Source organism: Aptenodytes forsteri, unplaced genomic scaffold (assembly GCF_000699145.1).
Source record: "Aptenodytes forsteri isolate BGI_AS27 unplaced genomic scaffold, ASM69914v1 Scaffold223, whole genome shotgun sequence".
Classification (NCBI taxonomy): Eukaryota; Metazoa; Chordata; class Aves; order Sphenisciformes; family Spheniscidae; genus Aptenodytes; species Aptenodytes forsteri.
This window is the reverse complement of record NW_008794742.1, coordinates 1,355,456-1,369,622: the sequence shown is the minus strand read 5'-3', so window position 1 is coordinate 1,369,622 and position 14,167 is coordinate 1,355,456.

The following is a 14,167-nucleotide window of genomic DNA, read 5'->3' as shown; positions in this document are numbered from 1 at the left end:
GGAGGAGGAGGAGGGCGGGAGGTGCTGCAGGCCCGGAGCAGGGATCCCCTGCGGCCCTGGAGAGACCCCGCTGGAGCAGAGATCAGCAACATCTGTAATGTCTTCCCTAGATCTGACCTCAGAAAAAAAAATAGTTGGCCAGCATTTTTTTTTATTTTCACACCATTGATAGAGAGAAAAGCGTCAAGTTCCTAAATGTCACACAAGCGTTAAACTTTGTAGACTTTAGGAGCTGCAAGTGAGGAAAGGATCTTTCCTTCTCTTCCCACATATCCTCCTCTCCTGGGTGTTTCCTAGGGGATTGGGACCAGATCCTGCTGGTCCTTCATCTGTAATAGTACAAAGTGGCACCGAGGGTGCTGGATCTCCTCTTGTCCCACCCTACTTGATTGCAGTACGAGACCTCCTACCCTGATGTGTAGACTTTAGGAGCTGCAAGTGAGGAAAGGATCTTTCCTTCTCTTCCCACATATCCTCCTCTCCTGGGTGTTTCCTAGGGGATTGGGACCAGATCCTGCTGGTCCTTCATCTGTGATAGTACAAAGTGGCACCGAGGGTGCTGGATCTCCCCTTGTCCCACCCTACTTGATTGCAATACGAGACCTCCTACCCTGATGCACCCATCTTCTGTGCAACGCACATTTCTCTAATTACAGCTTACAGGCTATGGCTGTACCTGTAAATTTAACAGTGTGGGGACAACCTGGGGCACTTATTCTTGACTCTACAATATTGAATTCTTAATAAGGTCTTGGGCATGTTTCTGTCCCAAGATGACTAGAATTCTCCCAAACTATTCCCAGCAACTAGCACGGGCCAGGAACCATTTCCAGTAGGTTTATTATATGCAGCCCCCTCGTGTGGGAAGAAAACAGGTTGAAAAGTAGGGCCATGGGCCATACTGTGACAGCTGGCCTCAGCATTAGGTTTGCTTAAGTTGTACTGACATAACCCCAGAAGAAAGGGACCAGGCCATGCCTACACCACCAGTCTAGCAAATTTATACACTCATTATTGTACACATTCATTTATTGCACATCCATGATGCTACACCACAGCAGTGCATCAGTCATCACTGATCTGTTCTGAGGGTAGCATGTGGCAAGACAGGCAATTGCTCCTGTGTTTCCAGGCCCTGGATTATCACCATCGTTTCACATCATCCTCCCTTTCAGAATGATTAGTTCTGAAGGACAATAAACAATATCAGGGAACACAGGAAGAGGAAACAGAAATATTTTTGTGAGGATAAAACATTTCAAAACACTATTTAGATGAAGATTAGAAAGGATTGAAGTCATCCAGACATTTGGAGTAGTAGTGAAACACCTGGCCCCAGATTGTCTGTGATTTCTTGCAGGATGAGGAAAAATGAGGACCCTTTAGCAGCTTGCAAAGCAAATGATTCAGGGACTCCCGTTTGCTGCACAGGCTTTTTTTTCCAGTCACTTAAGATAAAAAATGAAACTTGCATTTTCTATTGTGTTTGCTGCTCTTTGGAAACAAATAGAGAAAGTATTCTTCTATTTCAAATTAAAGGTCTGCAGACTGAAAATTTCTGCCTCGGCCTTCATGGTGGAAGCATGACTGGAGCTTCCACAATAAAATCTCCTCAAATAGCCAAGGGTTCATGCAAGAAGAAATACATTGTCATATCCTTCCTTTTTTCTCTTTTCTGTTTTTTGTGCAGCAGTTGGTTCTATCAACACTTTATTTTTCTTTATTGAGAAACAACCTTTAATCCCAAAGGACCCCTGAACGGTAGCCTGAGGCTTTTCAGAGCTTTGAATGTTTGGATTCCTTAAGCAGAGAAGAAAAATGAAAGAAAACTTCAGCTCTTCATCTGAAGGCTGTGTCTGACTCACCAGCTACTGGACAACAATCTGGAAAGTTTTAAACTCTCCTGAGAGTTTTGACCATTAATAACTGAGAAGATACATGCTTTTCTGAGACTGCCAACAACCTCATCTGTCACAGGCTTTGGTCGAGACTCTGTAGATTATTTTTATGTCACTTAATGCTGCTTCTGCAGAGGACATTTCAGTTAATAAAGTTGTTCACAAGAAGACCCTGAAAAGCGGTAGGGAAAACTGGTCAGGTGTCTACGGAGGGATGCCTGGCACCACAGCCCCTCATCTCAGTACTTGTGTAGAGCCTTCCAGGTCCTTCACTGGGATTGTGCTGTGGATCCATGGAACTCTATGTCATCTGCAATTTCTGTAGCCATAAGCAAGCAGAGTCGTGCTGCCTAGAAGAATGACTGAGAAACCTGCTACTGCTAAGTGCTTTTAAAGTTTCCCATTAGCTACCAATGGTACTCTGTGTTTTGGGAATTTAAGATAAGAGGTCTTGTTGCAGCTGTCAGCAGCTGCAAGTTATTTCTGTACTCATCATATCTGCTGTCTGTCTGCAGGGATTGCCCCAGAGCTGTAATAAAAAATAACATCCCTCACATGCCATTAAGTCTGCAGGTTCAGATTACAGCCAAAGAAATGGTGCCCAGCAAAGGCTGCAGCCACTGGGGCAAAACAAATATATAAGAGTAAATTTGATGCTCTCACTTTGTGAAGGATGCACAGATGATGATGCAGAAGAGAAAGCCTGCAGAGTGTTACTGAGCTGTTAGCTGTGCATCTAAAAGCAGTGTAAAGACTTCATCAGTCATGGGGACAAATTTACACTGTATCTTAGTAGGGTGAGAAGATATTGTGTGTATGTGTGTGTATATAAAATGTACTTTTTCCTAACAGAGACTAGCACACTGTTCCTGCCCAGGATTTGCTGAAAATGCTCTGCCTTGGGCTTTTGTTTAAAAGATACTAGCAAATGAAAGGAAATATGCACTCCAGTCATGCATCGCACTTGAAGGGAGACTTGGCAAATAGCTTTCTTGTAGTTTTTGACATCTCTGGCCAATTTCAATTCGAGCTGAGCTTTTGCTTTTCTAACTGCATCTCTGCATGCCCTGGCAATGCCCTTGCAGTTCTCAACGGGAATTCGTCTGCTTTTCCATCTCTGGTACACTTCTCTTTTGGTTTTGAGCAGACTCAGAAGCTCACAGTTAAGCCAAGGGGGTCTCTTGCTCTGCCTACCTCCCTTACCTTTAAAGGAGATGAACTGTTTTTGTGCTTCCAGGAGAGCATGCTTGAAAAATTCCCAGCACTCGCTAGCTCTCTTATCCTCCATGGGAGCTTCCCATGGAATCCCTCCCAACCGAGCTCTGAGTGAGCTGAAGTTTGCTCTTCTAAAATCTAAAACCTTTGTCTTAGTACTAACCTTCAGTGTGCTCAGCAGGATCCCAAACTCCACAATATTGTGATCACTGCACCAAGGCTATCACTAACTGAGATACTACAAAGCAGGTTTTCTTGGTTGTGAGTAGCACGTCCAGCACTGCCTCATTCCTTGTTGGCACAGCTAACGTTTGTATGAGGAAGCAGTCCTTTACGCATTCCAGGAACCTGATGGATGACACGTGAGCTGCTGTATTATTCTTCCAACAAATGTCTGGGTATTTGAAGTCACCCATAAGGATCAGGTTCTGTTGACCCGAAGCTTGCTTAAGTGACCCAAATATTGCTTCACTGGCCTTATCATCTTAGTCTGGAGGTCAGTAGCAGATGCCTACTGTAAGATCCCCCTTGGAGACGACTCCTCTGATCTTCACCCAGAGGCATTCGATAAGGCTTCCACAATCGCCGTAGTTGACTTCTATACATTCAACGTTCTCCTTAACATAGAGAACGACTCCTGCTCCTCTTCTTCCCTGCCTGTCTTTATGAAACAGCCTATAGCCATCCATTGCAATCCTCCAGTTATGTGAGTTGTCCCACCATGTTTCAGTTATTCTTATGATATCATAACTTTTTAACTGGGCGCGGAGCTCCAGTTCCTCCTGTTTGTTCCCTAGGCTGCATGCATTGGTATACATACACTTGAGGTGGTTGATCTTCTGGTTCTCATCTTGGGAGGCAGCTAAGGAACATTTGTCGCTACTCTGGTTGGGCTGGCTTATTCCCCAGTTGGTTGTAATGCTGTGAGCGTTGCCACTGTGGACCCTGCCCCACCGAGTCCTTATATCTCCCTGTGTAATCGTAACAATATTTCAGCTGCATTGAGTCTCTGGCTTGGCTGCGTGACGGACACCCTCAGAGGAAGACTTGTACTGACAAAGGGAGCCTTGGTCCTGCTGGGCACTGCTGTGTTCAGCTGAGCACCCTGCTTAACCCTAGCCCTCCTCCTCCTCCCCAGTGCCACTGGCTGATGCTGTGAAGGAGTCCCTCAGTCATTCCCTGCACGTGGACATCTGTCCCCCTCTCATTGCCCCTGCGGATCTCTGGTCCTTCCTGTTGCAAGAAGCGAACACCCAAGTTAGTTATCAAATACTGTGATCTGATATTTGATGCTTTTACCTCTCGCCCTGCTTCTGTCTGCCCCGCAGCCCACAGGGTGATGGGGGTTTGGAGTTATACCCCAGTTATTTCTAAACTAGCTGTGGGCCAGGCTTAGCCCTGCATTATCCCCCCTTTATAAGGCTGGGGCTCCGTGGCCTTGCAGTGCCAGCACATTTTTTTTGCCCTTCCCCGTCCACTCCTCTCATCAGGGAAGACTTTGACTTGAAGTCAGAGAGATCTTTGCTGCGAGTTTCAGTGGGAGGAGACCTCAGCTCTGTTTGACCCTCTATTTTCTTTCAAAGTACTCAAAACAGAACTTCAGGCTGCTTCCAGGGCCACTTTCTTGGCCGGTTGCAAGAAGCCTTCCTGATCTGGCTGCGGTACAAGCGGTCAGAATTTCACTTGGATGAATTGTTCTCAAACAACGTCTCCAATGTATTAGGCAAAACAAGGCTTTTCTTTTGATGTCAGCTGTGATGTAGGTTTTTTTATCTCAGCACACTTTTGTCCACAGACCTATTTACTGTGGTGGATGGGCGAAAATGCTGAGTGGGAATTAATCATGTTGTGTCTCAAGCACCACTGCAGTGCAGTTTTAATTTGTTTATTTTTTCCCCTATACTATTACCATTAGATTTTATCTACTACCCTTAAATGTTGCTTTCTGGGGCTATGAATCAGCCCCTTTCTGCAGAGCTCCATTCTTTTAATTAGCACTAAACTGACTCCCCAAGCACCTTTTAACGATATAAACACTATATTAATTTTGAGGTTTTTTTCCTCCCTTTATTTTATTTTTTGATTCAAAGTCATCATAAACTGTGAAGTAAATTTCATGAAAAATGAAAATGTAATATCTCCAAGTTCCCCGCCACAACAGCACAACAACATGCAACAGTGCAATTGCAAAGCACAGTGGGGAAAAAATTTCTGTTAGGCTTTGCTGCAGTTAAGGACAGCATCACAGCACAGAAGCCAAAATGAGCAGGGACTGGATTCCTTGCTAAGTGTCAGTCACCTGGAGAGAAGAGGGATACCTTGCTGGGACTTTGCAATGCACCCCAGTTGTTGGCTTTGCATCAGAGGCTCAGCATGAAGATGGGGAAGAAGACTTGCGTGAGATGAATACGGACAGAGTGAAGAAATGGGATAAAGTGGAGATAAATAATTAGGGGTTAAAGAGAACAGAAAAAGCAGCTGCAGAGGGAAGGAGGAAGTGGGGGCAGGAAAGAGACTGTGTGCTGGAAAGCTAAGCCTCAGCAGGCCAAGGAACGGCTGCGGATATAGAGCAGGACTCTTCCAGGACAGCATTTCCTGTTGACTCAGGGGCTGTGACGAAACCAATATTGGTTGGGGAATGTGGATTTCTTGAAACATTTCTGTACTGGCAAAAGCACCACTATTATAGATGAAAAGGGCCTTTTTTTGGAGTCTCATGAGCAATAGGAGTGCTTCTTCACTAGTACAAGCTGATTTGTGTAGAAGGGTCTGGCTGGACCAACTACCCCAGTTCAAGTGTCCCCACAAACCTTTTCTAGCATAGACCTGACCTATGGCAGCATCAAGAGCAGGGTGGGAATGTGGTCTTTAATTTATCTTTTCCCAAGAGTAATTTCTTGCATTGCTATACCTTAAAATCTACCTGGCTTTCCACTCCACCCCCCTCCTGCGGCCCTCCCAAGATGACAGAAAAAGAGGAAACAAGCAGATGATGAAAGCAGCCCAGGTAGACATGTTTGGGGGCTTACAGCTCTCCCAGCCAGGCTTGCATTTGAACTGGTACACTGCAGAGCTGTAAGCACGACGCTGCTGGCAAGCTGAAACTCAAGAGCCTGCTGAAAAGCTGGAAGAGTTTCTTATCATGTGTGACTTAGGCTAGTTATACCAGGTCTTTATTGTACTTATGTGGCTGTAAAATGGGAATAATAAAAAAAACCCTCTTTGCAGGCAGGAAAAAGAAGTAAATGCCTCATATCATAAGCCAGAATAAAAAAGATAATTGATTTTTGTTTGTTTGTAAAAAGTAGAGAAACATCTTCTAGAGACATAAGTTCTGGAGATACAGAGCACTCACGCTCCCTCAAGGTCTGCTGTTGGGCGTTAAAAGTAGTAGTTTCTCTTGAGCATCATGTTGCACAACCTCTGGAGGGACACACCATGTATGTCATGCTTACACATGATGTCGTGTTCTGTAAGCACCATGTTAACTGAATTTAACTGACCATCAGCCAAGGAGGACCATGAAACCTAGCAGGTAGTGAGGGTGACAGGAGTGGAGGAATAACCAAAGGAGGTGAAGAACTGACACCAGCCTTGGGTCACTGACAGGCTTTTGCAAAGGGGAACATGGGATCCTCCACCAGATCCAGCCTGGTCAGCCATGGGGAACTGCATGCACAGGAGAGCAGTGAGAACTGGGAAGACAAATTTCACCCAAAAGAAAAAGTTGTGGATTAAAGTAGCAGGTTAGATTTGTCTGGGCAGATCCTAAGCACCTGGTCCCTGGCAATGACCTCCAAAGTTCAGCTTTCTAGTCTTCCACGAGGCTTCGCTGAGCTCCAGTCTGTGACACAATGGCCTTACTGAGAGCTAAACATAGGCCAAGAGGTCTATTTTTAGCGTGCTAAAATATTCCAAAAAGCTGAAAAAAGGGTGTAAATCTGGAACTGGGTTCCAGGGTGGAGGATTGTGGGGGGGTTTTTTGTGAAAAATGCCTTCTTAGAGAAAGTGCTCCTTTTGGAGGATTTGTGGCATCTTGGCAAAGGAATAATTTGTTCCCTCATAAACACAGTCGCCACTCTGAGTGCAACTGGTGTAAATAGGGGCAGTTTGCAGCCGCTGGCTCTGCTGGCATTTCTGACTTCAGCTGAAAGGCAGGCCCACAGCTTTTGATAGAGAAATCACTGCCAAATTTAAGAGCTTCAGCTCTCATTCAGACATTTATTACCAGTCATGAAAGGAGTGCAAACTGCCGTGCAAGCAATCTGAAGCAAACACGTCTGTCAGAATTTGACTTCTCTCTCTGTCTGTCAGCCCTCTGCTGCCTTTGAAAGCAGCCAGGCTCAGGCTCGTGACTGTATGTTTGACTGTGTCAGCTGGGTCAGAAACAATTTCTCAGGCTGATCCTTTGACTGGCTCCATGGGAGCCTGTCTCCTGAGAGTGCTCATCCCCGAGTGTCCCCACAGACGGGCATGCACCCCTTGCGTCGTGATGTCCAAAGGGTTCGGCCTTCATCTCACAGCACAAGTCCTGACAGCCCAGGAGGCTGTGACAAAAACTGTGAAAAAACAGAGCATTAGAGTCAGAGAAAATGGGCTGTCCGCCACAACTCTGGCTAGCCTTGAAAGTCTTATTTCATGCCCACATTTTGTGTGGGCACTTAACAAATTATTTCTCTATTATAGAGTATTTACCTACAAGAATTAAGGGTAGGACAACGGGTATTGTCTTATGCTAAGCATAAGATATGCTTAGCTCCTAAGGTGCTAGGTTAGGTGCCTAAATAACTTTGAATTTTTTTTTGAATTTTTTTTGAATTTTTTTTTAAATTTTTTTCTGGGGGTGTTGGTCGACAGTCTGGGGGTGTTGGTCGACAGCCGGCTGAACATGAGCCGGCAGTGTGCCCAGGCGGCCAAGAAGGCCAATGGCATCCTGGCCTGTATCAGAAATAGTGTGGCCAGCAGGAGTAGGGAAGTGATCGTGCCCCTGTACTCGGCCCTGGTGAGGCTGCACCTCGAATACTGTGTTCAGTTTTGGGCCCCTCACTACAAGAAGGATGTTGAGGTGCTGGAGCGTGTCCAGAGAAGGGCAACGAGGCTGGTGAGGGGTCTGGAGAACAAGTCTTCTGAGGAGCGGCTGAGGGAACTGGGACTGTTTAGCCTGGAGAAAAGGAGGCTGAGGGGAGACCTCATCGCTCTCTACAACTACCTGAAAGGAGGTTGTAGCGAGGTGGGTGTTGGTCTTTTCTCCGAAGTAACAAGTGATAGGACGAGAGGAAATGGCCTCAAGTTGCGGCAGGGGGGGGTTAGATTGGATGTAAAGAAAAATTTCTTTACTGAAAGAGTGGTGAAACATTGGAACAGGCTGCCCAGGGGAGTGGGGGAGTCCCCATCCCTGGAGGTATTTAAAAGACGTGTAGATGAGGCGCTTAGGGACATGGTTTAGTGGGCATGGTGGTGTTGGGTTGACGGTTGGACTCGATGATCTTAGAGGTCTTTTCCAACCTCAATGATTCTATGATTCTATGATTCTATGAATTTGGACCAAATGGGGAGATGGCATAGGTCTCTCTTCAGCACATTTTGGGAAGCGACTGCCTCCTTTCTGGATGCTTCATCCCCCACAGAGTCCCACCGTGGCAAGGAAGAGGCAGGGTGAGGTCCATCCTTCCCCTGCTGTAAGCACTGCTAGAAACACCCCTATTGCTTCTGAAGAAAGTTCTGTTGGTCACGGCTCCAGGCTGATCTACACTACACCCCATGTGATAGGATTTGACTTGTCTAACTGCCATACATTTTACCCCTGCTCTGAGTTAGGATTTTGAATGAAAACCATCCATTTGGAGTTTTTCTGCACTTTAGGCTGGGCTGAGATGCTGAACCTAATGATGCTGCTTTGGCCTATTCCTTTGGTGAACCCATCATCCGGTTGGTTAGTTATTTGCTCTATCTTTCACCTGAACATGGGCTTTACTTCGGAGTTACATCTCCCAGCTACTAGCATCCCACATGATCTAATAAAATCCTAGGTACTTCTAATTCCCCATCGCAACCTGCAGATCTGAGGTCACATCCCTCTGTCCAGTGAGTTGCCAGCCTTTCTACTCTAATAGCGTCTCTAATCTCCACCTGGCTGCTTGTGGTCCTCTGCACCTCTGCTCTGCACTGCCAAATACAGTAATACCTGCATGCAGGTTTCATTACATCATGATGTTGCAGAATTATATCTTGGTGTACTATATCACTATGTATGTATCACTATCATATGATAGAAAAATCAATTCTGCTTCATTTCAGGTTTCTTATGCTCAGAGTTTGCCCTTGGGAAAAAATGTCATCATAGTCATGATAATAACGGGCTGTGCTAGATGCAAGCTAAAAGCCTGCTTGAGGCAGGGCCTATCAGTCTTTCATGCCTGAGCTGTGCCAGTTTTGGTAGTTACAGAGTAAGGTAGTCAGAATCCAGCCATTCACATTTAACTTCACTCCAAAGATCAGCCATTAATTCAAACTTGTATTCACTGTGTCTTATGATACAAGTACCGAGCAAGCTCTTCAGAGCCAGAATAAATCCCTGCCTTTCCTAGATATCCTGTTCTTAAGGTACCTAGCCAAAATCTTTTAAACAAAAGACTTTTCACTGAAAATTCATCCTTCTATTATTTAAAATCGACATATTTGAGCAATTATGATTGTATAATGTAATTCTTTTTATGAGAGGCTTAAAATCAAAACCATAGCCTTCCTGATGTTGGTGTTTTATTGGTTTTATTTTAATTCTCCCTGCCCCCCTCCCCCCCAAAAAAAATCAGTTCATCTGACTCCTGCAGGGTGCCAACAATCTGAGAGTTCTCTACAAAACTATTTTTTTCTATTTTTTTTTTCTTTGGTCTGAAGTTTTGACCTGGTTTGATTTTTAGCCTTTCAACCCAGGGGGACTCCATTTGCTTTTCTATGGAAAGGCAATTCTACTTTATGCACTCTCTGCACATGAGGTGTCAGTCTGTGGGAGCTGAACTGAGAAGAAACAGTAAGCCTCTTTGCTCTTCAGCTTGGGCTCTCATTTCACTTAAACTGCCTGACACATGCAGACCACATCACTACCTTCAGCGGCACATATAAAATGCTGCTGTAAACTGGTTGTGACTCCACTGACTTCTTTTATATTGTTGCAAAATAGGGGTATGTGGCGTGAGAGAGTACATACACGTTAATAATGAATAACGGTCATGAAAAGTGCTAGCTGCCCCTGAAAAGTAGCCAGCTATTAACACGAAACAAAAATAATAGGTGAACTTTTTTTGGTCTGTCTTGCTAAAAATCTCAGTCTTCACCAGGGAAGCTAAGCAAAAGGTTAAATTCTCGCTTCACAAGCCAGTGAACTGCTGCCAATTGCAATGGTGCTTTTCAACGTGGACATCCACTCATTATGAAAGGGCCAAGACTCCTAAATGAGCACTGACCATTGCACAGATGTTGGGTGGGGCTTCCAAAGCTATAATGGGATCTGAATTCCCTACAGGGTAGTGGAATCTGACTTACAGAATTCCTTAGTCAGCTTTGAAAACCAGCTGTAACGTTTAAAAATATCCAGTCCCGTCTGACTTTGATACAGCGGCCTACAAGATATTATCAGTTTCGTTGACTTTTGCTCACTAGCCTCTCTAAAGAGTGACTGTGTAGGAAGCAGCCAAGATAAACTAGTGAGACATTGCCTCTCATACCACGACAGCAGAATACATGAAGAATAACAACGGTAAGGAAAAGGTCTCCTTAAAACAACAAAATAGCAGCTTTTGTAATGACTCAAAATCTGTGCTGTGAAATGTGGCATTTTTGACACCCAACCATACAGCCTCCTAAAGAGTGAGTAAATTTGGCAGGACTCCTGATGCAAAATTGTCTTAATTCTCCTTGACGGCACATCAGCTCTCAGCTGAAGTTCGCTGAGTTTTAATCACTGCTGGAATCAAAGGGTCTTTCTTGGGCAGCTGGAAAACTAGGAGAGGGAGCTCACATCATCGTGACCAAAGGCCACGCTAGAGGATCCACATCTGCAGGGGCAGGAACTAGTGACCTCTCAGCTTTGGGCCAGATCAACGTCATGGAAATAGAAAAAGTTGAAAGCACTGACTATCACACTTCCTATTAACCAAATTCTCTCACCACCTGAAACTTATATAAAATCCCTGCTAGGCGGGTGTCTATGTTTCAAAGACCAAATGAGAACCATGTGGAGGATCTTTGGCTTTGTGATCATGTTTATTTTTTTAGCTTCATATGGGGAGGAGCAACGGTCCATAAATCTATAATTACTACTATATAAGCCACTGCTATATATTGTAGCTGGAGCAAGTTAGAAAGAATATGAGCCTTTCATATAATACAGAGCATTGGCTGTGATGCTGCTGTGGTAAAAGACCGAGTTGTTGAATTTAGCCAAGAGAATTATATGATGTGGGCGCCTGCAATAGCAGGAAAACAACCGTGATGTTCCAGCTGTGTGTCAAGTACTTATGAAAACAATTAACGTTCCAGCATTGCCCTTTAGTCAGTTGTTTTCTTTCCAACTCTGCATGGTAAAATCTTTTTAATACTCTACATTTTTTTTCTGTTGTCTAATATCTCCTGTGCAAAAGAATCACACAAAATGCTGTAGGTTAGATATTCAAGCCTCAGCTCCACATACAGAAAGGTTCTGATGGCTTGTCTTTCAAAAAGTTCAGAATAAATGACTTAATTGGCATTAACTTGGTTTGTCTGTGCGTGTTCATAAGGAAGTTTCAAAGGATGCTTCACTTTTAATAAATTATAGCTATTTCCAGCAGGAAGGAGGAAAGCATGGCTCTACTCTTCTGTGCATTGTTTCACTACCAGATCACCGAAGTCTTTGGTATTTCAGCTTAAAGCACAATGACCTAAATAGTCTGAGAATGTTATTTTTCTTACTAAGAATTATATGTGGGAGCAGACTTGGCCTCTCAGTATCACTAAGGCTGAAGTCTCCTGACCTCTCTGTCAGTCAGCCACACATAGGCTTTTCTAATTAAGTCTCCCTATTGGATTTGTCTGGGCTATTTCTATCCATGTGGTTCCCCATGAGGAAGAGTAGTCAAGTCAGGAAGGAGACCAGATTTAGAACCAAAGACTGGATCGCTTGTCCTGCTGCAAAAGTCACTTCAGATTTCAAAGATGTTTGAACTTAAGGACCCAGGATGGAAGATGGGTGAAAGATGGGATTAGATGAACACATGGGATCATGAGACTGCATTTGTCTGCATCAAAATGCACCTTGGCAGAAGTGAGTTAAAAGAGGTATGGAGAATGAACAGGACTAGCATAAGGGAAGAAGAGGGTGCAGAAAACTGGGAAAGAGTATTGCTTTTTTAAAGGAGGAAACAAATAGTGGGCTATAGAAAAGAGCATGAGGGCTTCTAGGAAATCTGGAGAGAGACAAAACAGTCTAAAGAGCTGCATCCAGTGCAACAGGGTGGGTTTGCAGCAGTCAGCCACTAATGAAATAAAGATGTTTTACAAAAATTCCGTACTCAAAAAGGCTCTTTTACCAAAGTGACAGTCGAGCTGAATACCTCAGGAGCGGTGACCTAAAATCCTGGTCATACCTACCTACCTACCTACCAAGGCTACCAGATGGCCAAGACTGTAATTAGGAGGCTACAAGGCTAAGCTGCTGAGTTCCTAGCTCAAAATTAAAACCTTTTCTCAAATTCCAGAGGCATACCTGGGCTCAGGCTGGAGCTGAACAGTGAGTGGGGAAAGATTATATATTTGGCTTTCACTAACACGAATGAATACTGAAGCCTTTTAAATCTGCCCTCTGTTTACCAGCTCCATGGGCAGCAGATTAATACTGGGGTTGCTGTGTACAATAATTAGTTCTCAAAGATATTTAATTTTGTATGTTATATTTTATGCTTTATGATATTGTGATGCAGAAGACAGTACGTCCACAGTGTTATGAAAGGAACCCTGATGAGCTGAACGTTTCCTGTTGGAGTTATTGAATTTATTGGAGGTGTTTGGTTTTTCTTATAATTTGGTTCTTTAGAAGCCAATTGAGTACTTTTTGGGGGAAGCTGGCCGAGTTATTGAATTTATTTGAGGTGTTTGGTTTTTCTTATAATTTGTTTTTTTAGAAGCCAATTGAGATTACTTTTTGGGAAGCTGGCCTGTTTGGAATGACACTACCAAAGTTGGTATACACAACAGAGAAAAAAAATTCTTCATTTGCGTTTCTATTTGTAAATATTAATCTATATAAAATAATAATTAAAAGCATATGTTTATAGTTTACTAGGATTTAAATGAATTAGGTATTATATTTAGCATTCCAGTGTTCATACAATAGCCTTTAGACATCCCTTTAACAGGAGCTATGGGATATTGGGTTGACTCATCAAAACTGTTAGTCTCATGGCCCGTTTTCCCCCAGTGATTATTTGACTGTAACAATACAGCCTAGCATATGGCTATACCAAGCCCGTTCTCTAACAATAGCCCAGTTAACGTCAGTATTTCACAGGGATTTGGCTGGTGTTCTGGAGGATTTGATTTTTTTGAAGAGTACAGTGCAAAAACAAAGAACATTAGCTGGGAGAAGATGCCTCAGTGCTGGGAATGAAAGATAGAAGGACCAGTATAGAGAGCAAAGTGACCTAAAATACTTTTAGATGAGTTATAATGCATTTGTTTAATGGATGAAGAAAAACTTTTCACATTTGCTGAAATTTTATATATGTATATATACACACACACATATATAAATAATAATAAAGATTCACAGGACTATTAAGGGGTCAAGCTAAGGAGGACCGGGATGCTGCCATTGTGGAAATTAGGTGACAGAGCTACAGAAACTCACATTTATTTAAGCCAACTTACTGCTAAATGAATATGAAATACTGTAGCTCAGCTTTGAGTCTTCCCAGGCCTGGAGATATACGCATGACTGTCTGCATATGTGGACACATGTAAAATCATAGCTGTTATTAAAATAAGAAGTTTTGGCAGGGTGCATTAAATTTTAAATAGAA